The sequence below is a fragment of the Falco naumanni genome, chromosome 5 (assembly GCF_017639655.2).
Source record: "Falco naumanni isolate bFalNau1 chromosome 5, bFalNau1.pat, whole genome shotgun sequence".
In the NCBI taxonomy this organism is placed as follows: domain Eukaryota; kingdom Metazoa; phylum Chordata; class Aves; order Falconiformes; family Falconidae; genus Falco; species Falco naumanni.
Window position 1 is genome coordinate 517,328 of NC_054058.1, and position 6,521 is coordinate 523,848.

A 6,521-nucleotide genomic window follows, 5' to 3' on the forward strand; every position below is an offset into this window, starting at 1 on the left:
GTTCCCTGTAAAATTACTTTTATAGTGCAGGGATTCCCAGAGGCCTCCAGTCATGCACAACATCCACAAATCAGAGAAGAAAAATTGAAGCCAAACGAGAATATATACCTGCAAAAGAGCTTTTGGCTTGCTACATTGCTCACACATGCAGTGTCTGAAAAGAAGGGAAGTCCACCTGTGCTTGCCTCATGGGAAGCTGGCAGAGCTCTGGAAGGGGGTTCTCAACATTTCAACCTCCAACTCATGACTGGATTTCCATGCCCAATGAAAATGAATCCAGAAGGCCACCAAACCTGGACTTAGATACCTCATTAGGAGGAAAACTGGTGCCTTTACCTTATTAAAAGTAAATCTTGGTGCACGATCTTGTCTCCATAATGGAGAAAAGTCTTTTTAGATGTTTTTTTGTCTTGCTGGCATGAATATTTGATCCCTTACGGGAAAGCAAAAACAAGACTAGGCTCCAGAGGGCATTTAAAACGTCCCCAGTCAAAGGAGATGAGGCAGACCCTCAGCAGCATTCTTCCCATGGAACATCGCAGCCCCTCTCCTCCCGAGAGACAGCAGCGGCTGCTCAGCCTCAGGTAAGTCCTGCCCACGGCAGGGGGCTGGAACTGGATGATCTTTAAGGTCCCTTCCCACCCAAAGCATTCTGTGATATCTGCACTGAGAATATTCTTGAACAAGTCTTTACAGTTCCGGTAAATGTACTCTTGCTCAGAGAACCACAGCGTGACTAAATTTTTCCTCTTCCAACGATATGCATCTGCACTGGAAAAACACATCACGTATTTATTTTCTTCTGCGCAGACCAACACTGACAATCACAAAGCTTCTCTCGATCTCCAAGGAAAAGATAAGACTTTGTTCTGCCTATGCCGGGGAAAAACCTCAGTGCAAGGATGTAAACAGACCCCCATACCCTAAGCGCAGGTCCTCCACCTGTTACCACCATAACCATTTGTGTTCAGCGCTGCCCCAGCCGCCTCACGAAGCTGGCCAAGCTGCTGGGCCAGCAGCGTCCCCCGGCCTTGCCCAGGCTCCAAGCATGCTCCGAGGTGCCGGCCTGGCACAGGCACCCAGCCACGCTCTGCTGGGGGGGGGGGGGGGAGTTGCTGCTGCTTAGCCTGGGGAACACCTACAGCACAACAGAGGCACCCGATGCTGACCCCACAGCTCATGTTCAGCTCTGTGCTCTAACGACCATGGACTGTCCTACAGGCACATTTAGCTGTAACAGGCACTACTTCACTCACGTTTTCCCCGAGCCACGGCATAGAAACCTTTCCCAGTCACATTGCTACAGGGGAGGAGAATCAAAGATTAAACTGTTACTTATCCGTATTTTCCTAGATGTAAGGGCACCAGCTGATAACCTCTGTACTGGAATGGCTTTGTCCCCGTCCCATGCCCCCCACCTTTCTTTTCCTTTTTGTTCTGGAAAAAGTCAAACAGCCAGCTTGGTTAGACTTGTCTGAACAAGGAACATGGGAAATTCCATCTGGGAGAAATTAGAAGGAAGCACTTAGGTTATGCCAACATTGCTCTGCTCTCTACAACATTTAGAGGTGGGTTTATTTTGGTTTGTTTCTCCTTCTAGGCAATTACCAATGCAACAGTTAAGGCAAACTGAGCTAAATTTAGGTATTTGGGGTTTCCATGGAGAACAGAACTCACATTAACTTCATTTGAACAGCATCTGAGTACTCATTTGGTGTATTCCTTATATGATTCCCCTGAAGAATTAAGCACATTGTGAAGTGTTTTTCAAAGATGATGAAAAAGAAGCCAGTAGGTGCCCAAAGTCAAGGAGGATTCTTTCCTATCGCTGTCCAGCAGAGAGAAGCGCGGCTTGGACCAAGGAGCACCACAACCCGTGCCAGCCCCGCAGCCTCAGCTTGTGTAGCGACTACACTTGAGCCCGTTCTGCCTGGAGTCTGCCGTGAAGCTTCCTACCTGGGTTGTGCAAATGTAAGACACTAAGCTTGTCTTGATCTTCGTCTCAAGCCCTTCTCTCAAAGCCTTCCCTCCCTGGCTAGCCTTCTCCTTGCTCCTGCCCAGCGCACCCAGAGCTGTCCACAAGCCCACGCTGTTGCACGCTGCCCTGCCTCACCGCATCCCTCATCCCCCTGTTGCATGCAGAGAACAGTTTGCTTCTGTCCAGTTCTCTTCTCTAAGCCTACAACTAATATTTTTTTAGTTGTTGTACGCAGTACATCATGCACAGACTCTGCGTAGGTGTGAAGTGCCATTCTGGATCTCGCTAGATTGGAACTCACTCAAAGACAGGGACAGATGTCACCTCCAGCAGCTGTGCCTCACTCCTGCACAAGGCTCTGCTGCTTGCAAGTACAGGAGGAGACTTACCAGTCAGTATCTTTAGCTGCCGTGGAGTGTAATCACTGAGTGCATACCAGATTTGTGCATGTTAATTTTATTAATTCTATGTCTATATCAAGTTATTCATCTCCTCCTGCCCAGTTGCAAGGGTCTATCTCAAAGGAGCCTTTGGATGGGGAGGGAATAGTGAAGGAAACAGGAGGACATTAAACAACAACAGAGACCAAAGCAGATCCAGCCCATACTAGAAATTCTGAAGAAAACACCAGGGAAGGAAGGGGGTAGTATATCCTCCCTGGCACCCCAGCTGGGTTTATTCTTCTCAGACAGGTATTTCACAGTCAGCTTAAGCCAGTTCAAGTTGCATATGCAACCAAAGGAATATTCTTCAACATGACCATCTGCATGTTGTGCCAGCCCTCAGTGGCACTTGCCTCACCAAGGGAACCAATACAAGGAGCTGATCCCTCAAACCCTTATTTTGATAGGGGAGTGGGTTAGTTCTTAATGGGGCAGTTCCCAAGCAGCCAAACAGGCAATGACGCTGGTGCTCCTTCAGCAGCAGAAGCACACAGATCACGGTGACGAAAGGGAGGAGGCATGGCAGCTCCTTTTAGCAGCTTAGACTCACCATGAAGATGCCATTTCAAAGTGCACTTTCCCAGTTTCCCTAACGTGGCCTAAAGGCGGGCCAGCTGCTGAGATGAGTGTTCTCTCTCTCTGCTCATATCTGGTCCCTCTTCACTTTCCTAGTAGGGTGGCAGTGCTCTGACTTGCAGTGGGGTCAGCTGTGCATCAGCATCCCCACAGGGCAGCAGGAGGCCAGCAGAGCCAGGGCTGCCCCCTGCACAGCAGCTCACCGTCCCACCAGCTTAGAGGTACGGTTAAACTCTGTCCTCTGCTGCAACACCACCATCGCGGGCAACGTTAAAGTTTTTAAGGGGGAAAGCAAGCGTGTGACTTGTCAGCAGCTTCCCAGAAGATGATGATTTACAGGCACAGAAACAGAAAGCAGCAGATTGACTTCTCCATCCCAGAGCCTGAGGCAATGGAGTTGAAGGGAATGCACAAGGCTTGTAAAGAAAGCTTAAGACTTACATAAAAGAAAACCCTATGAAACAGTGTAACTGGTCAGATATGAGCAATTAGGTGAAAAGGAACAAGAGAGGATTTTCTCGCAGTGGAAGCTGAGGCCTTTTTCATGGGGTCACTTGTGTTCAAGCCTTACTTGGCGTTCAGCACAATCACTTCAACAAGCTCCTGCTGAAGACCAGGGCTTGGGGCGAAAGATGAGAACCTTCTACCTCCCCTGCTTCAAGAAAATCCAGAATTTTTATGTATTGCAGCTCTGCTTTACAAAGGGTTTATGTAAATGCGCAGCAGGGCTGGGTTTCTTAGTAACTGTAGATCAGGGATACTGAGCTTACCTTTCCTTCTTATTTTCAGCCTCATAAATTCAATTTGGCCTCTGAGTATTTGGCTGGACTCTCTCCAACATCCCTCCTCACCAGGATAAAGGAATTTCAGGCCAAGTTTTGCTCACAGAGCACCTGTGCTGTCCATATGCTTGAATAGGTGTAGCTATAGAACAGCAGCTTTTCTGGGAAACGCACAGTAGGTTCCAGGTCCCTCTCCCTGTTATTGGGCACGCACGAGCAGCAGGCCTGTTGCATAAGAAAAGGCCAGCTTGTACAGACCATCTTCCATTTTCACAGAGCTTCAGACTGCCTCCCAGTTCAGCTCTGGATGCCCACTCAGGCAGCAAGTGTGGACGGGCAGACCTGCTCCCGCCAGCCACGCTCCTGGCAAACGCAGACACAGTTTTCAACTGTGGAGAGGTAACGGAAAATAGCCTTTGCTTTTTTTTTTCCAGGAAAAAGGCTGAAATTTAATTATTCACATAAAGTCAAGACTGTTATGAAAAAAATGTATAGAATTTAGTAAGCTTGAAAGTTTTTGTGGAGAGTAGTGGTCAAATCAGCCTAAATTCACAGAGAACGAGAGTCTATCTACAAGTTGCTAGAAATCAGGTTATGGAATTATACAGCAGGGTATAATTCCCTATCCTATTCCACAGGTTAGAAAACTCTACAGAAAGGTTTTCTCTTCCTATTGAACTCCACAGAATTTTCTAGAAGGTCCTTTCCCCTCCCCCCCCCCCCCCCCCCCCCCCATTTTTTCCCCATGTAGATAATTCCCTGTCACTGCCTCGCACAGAGACAACATACATCGTTCAGACATCAGTCAGACATCTTAGCAAATGTACCACATATCCACATTAAAAGAAAAAAACAAGTTGACCCACTTGTCGCAGTCCTATAACCAACACAGAGGGATCATGAGAAGCTACTCAGAAAGTTGCTGTAAACAGCCAGATTGGTCCTGGAGAGGCACGTGGAGAAGAAAAAGCAACGAGCCATCCAAACCTCCTCCACAAAGGAACACACCCAACCACTTTTGTTTCCCTTTTTTAAAAGGGAAACCACTTTGTTTTCCTTTTTAAAAAAGAAATAAGGAAAGGTTAACACTTACTCATTTGGCACCTGCCCCGTCTCCCTGTCCTGGCTGGTGGGATTCCTAGGCCCTGCTCCGCCACTGGTCCCAAGCCAGGTCAGGACAAGGAGCCAGCACTGGCCCTGCAAGAGCTGCAGGAGCTCATCTTTGTCAAGCTCTCCCACCCAGGGGAGGAGCACCTGAATGTGTAAACATCCTTAAAAAGATACTGGAAGGTCATCATTCAGGAGAGGAGCTACCTCCTTAGAGAGATGTAAGCAAGCCCAAGGGTAAAAAAAGGTGGTCACAAAACCTCTTCTATCTACACCAAATTACCAGTCCTACTTAAATATCCCAAAGGTCTTTCCTTTAGAGGTGCAATGGAGAGGGATGACAGATCCGCTCAAAGTGGATGTGGCTGGAAAGACTCTGGCAGTGACAGAGGAGACCCCCTTCATGCAGCTGCCCGGGTGGGTGGGAGAAAGCGGAGTAGGGTGAAGTTCTACCTGAGAGTCCCGTTCGTACGCTTCATCATTCCTGCTTTGCCTGCCAGCAGCTGGCTGAACTGTGACACTTGATTATATTACTTCAGACACATTTTATTCTCCTCGGACATTCTTCCCTGCAAATATGCTGGGACTAAACCTGAATCAGGGAAGGAGCATGTGTCACTCTCCTGTCACCCAAAAAATACACCAAGCCTGAAGAGGAGGTAAAGAGGCAAAGGTGTCATTAATTAAACAGGGTAGAAATGAGTCAGAGTAAGTGAGAAGGAGTTGCCCCTGGGACAGTATGGCAGTGTCCGGGCAAATTCCCTTCCCTAGTTCATCAGATTGCGCATCTGGTCTAAGCCCGTGCTTTGCTGATGCTTCCTTGCAAGAGGTATTGCAATTAAAACTCAGCACTTGGGTTGTCTCTGTTCAGTCCTCCAGCAAAATCGATAACCTTGTACAGTGTTTTCTTTTGCTTCTCCCCCTGTTTATTTTCTGGTGAGAGCTCAAAAGGCAGCAGTTTGCTGAATTTCCTTTCAAAACCCCTCCCCCTCAAAAGGACATTTGTAGAAACATGGCGAGGAATTGCAAGAGACCAAAACCCCCCTAGTCAACAAACCATATTTTTAACAAAAACAACAAAAGAAAATAGAACTTGTACGAACAGGAAAAACTTGAAATCAGCTTTCTCCACTCCTAAAAAAGAGATGGGAGGGAAAAACAAACAGACCAAGTACTGAGCATTATTTACATTGCTTGGGGATAGGAAAACAAAAGAAGAAAATATAGGCAGGAAAAAGAAATAAATAGGAGGAGAAAACTTCCTCTCACCCCTTTTCGTCCAGCTCCATTTGGCACTGCAGAAGGAGTGGCAGAAATGGGAAAGGTGCAGTAACTCTCCCAAGTGGCGACTGGAGTACAAGCCTTTCCCACTGTTAATTGCGTCATTAGGAACACTTACCCAGCAATATAAAAAGGTTAAAAAAAGCAAAAACTGAAAACTCTAATGTAAACTGGATATCTGTGATCTCATAGCTGTACACACTGTTCCTGGGTCTGCTGCCTACTCTCTGGGTCTCCCCACACTGCTGGCAAGGGAAAAGGCAGGAGGATACAGCAGCAGCACCAGGATGGACGTGTTCTCAAGCTCCCTGCCAGAGTCAGCTTTTTATGAGTGTCTCCGTAGCTGAAAATGTC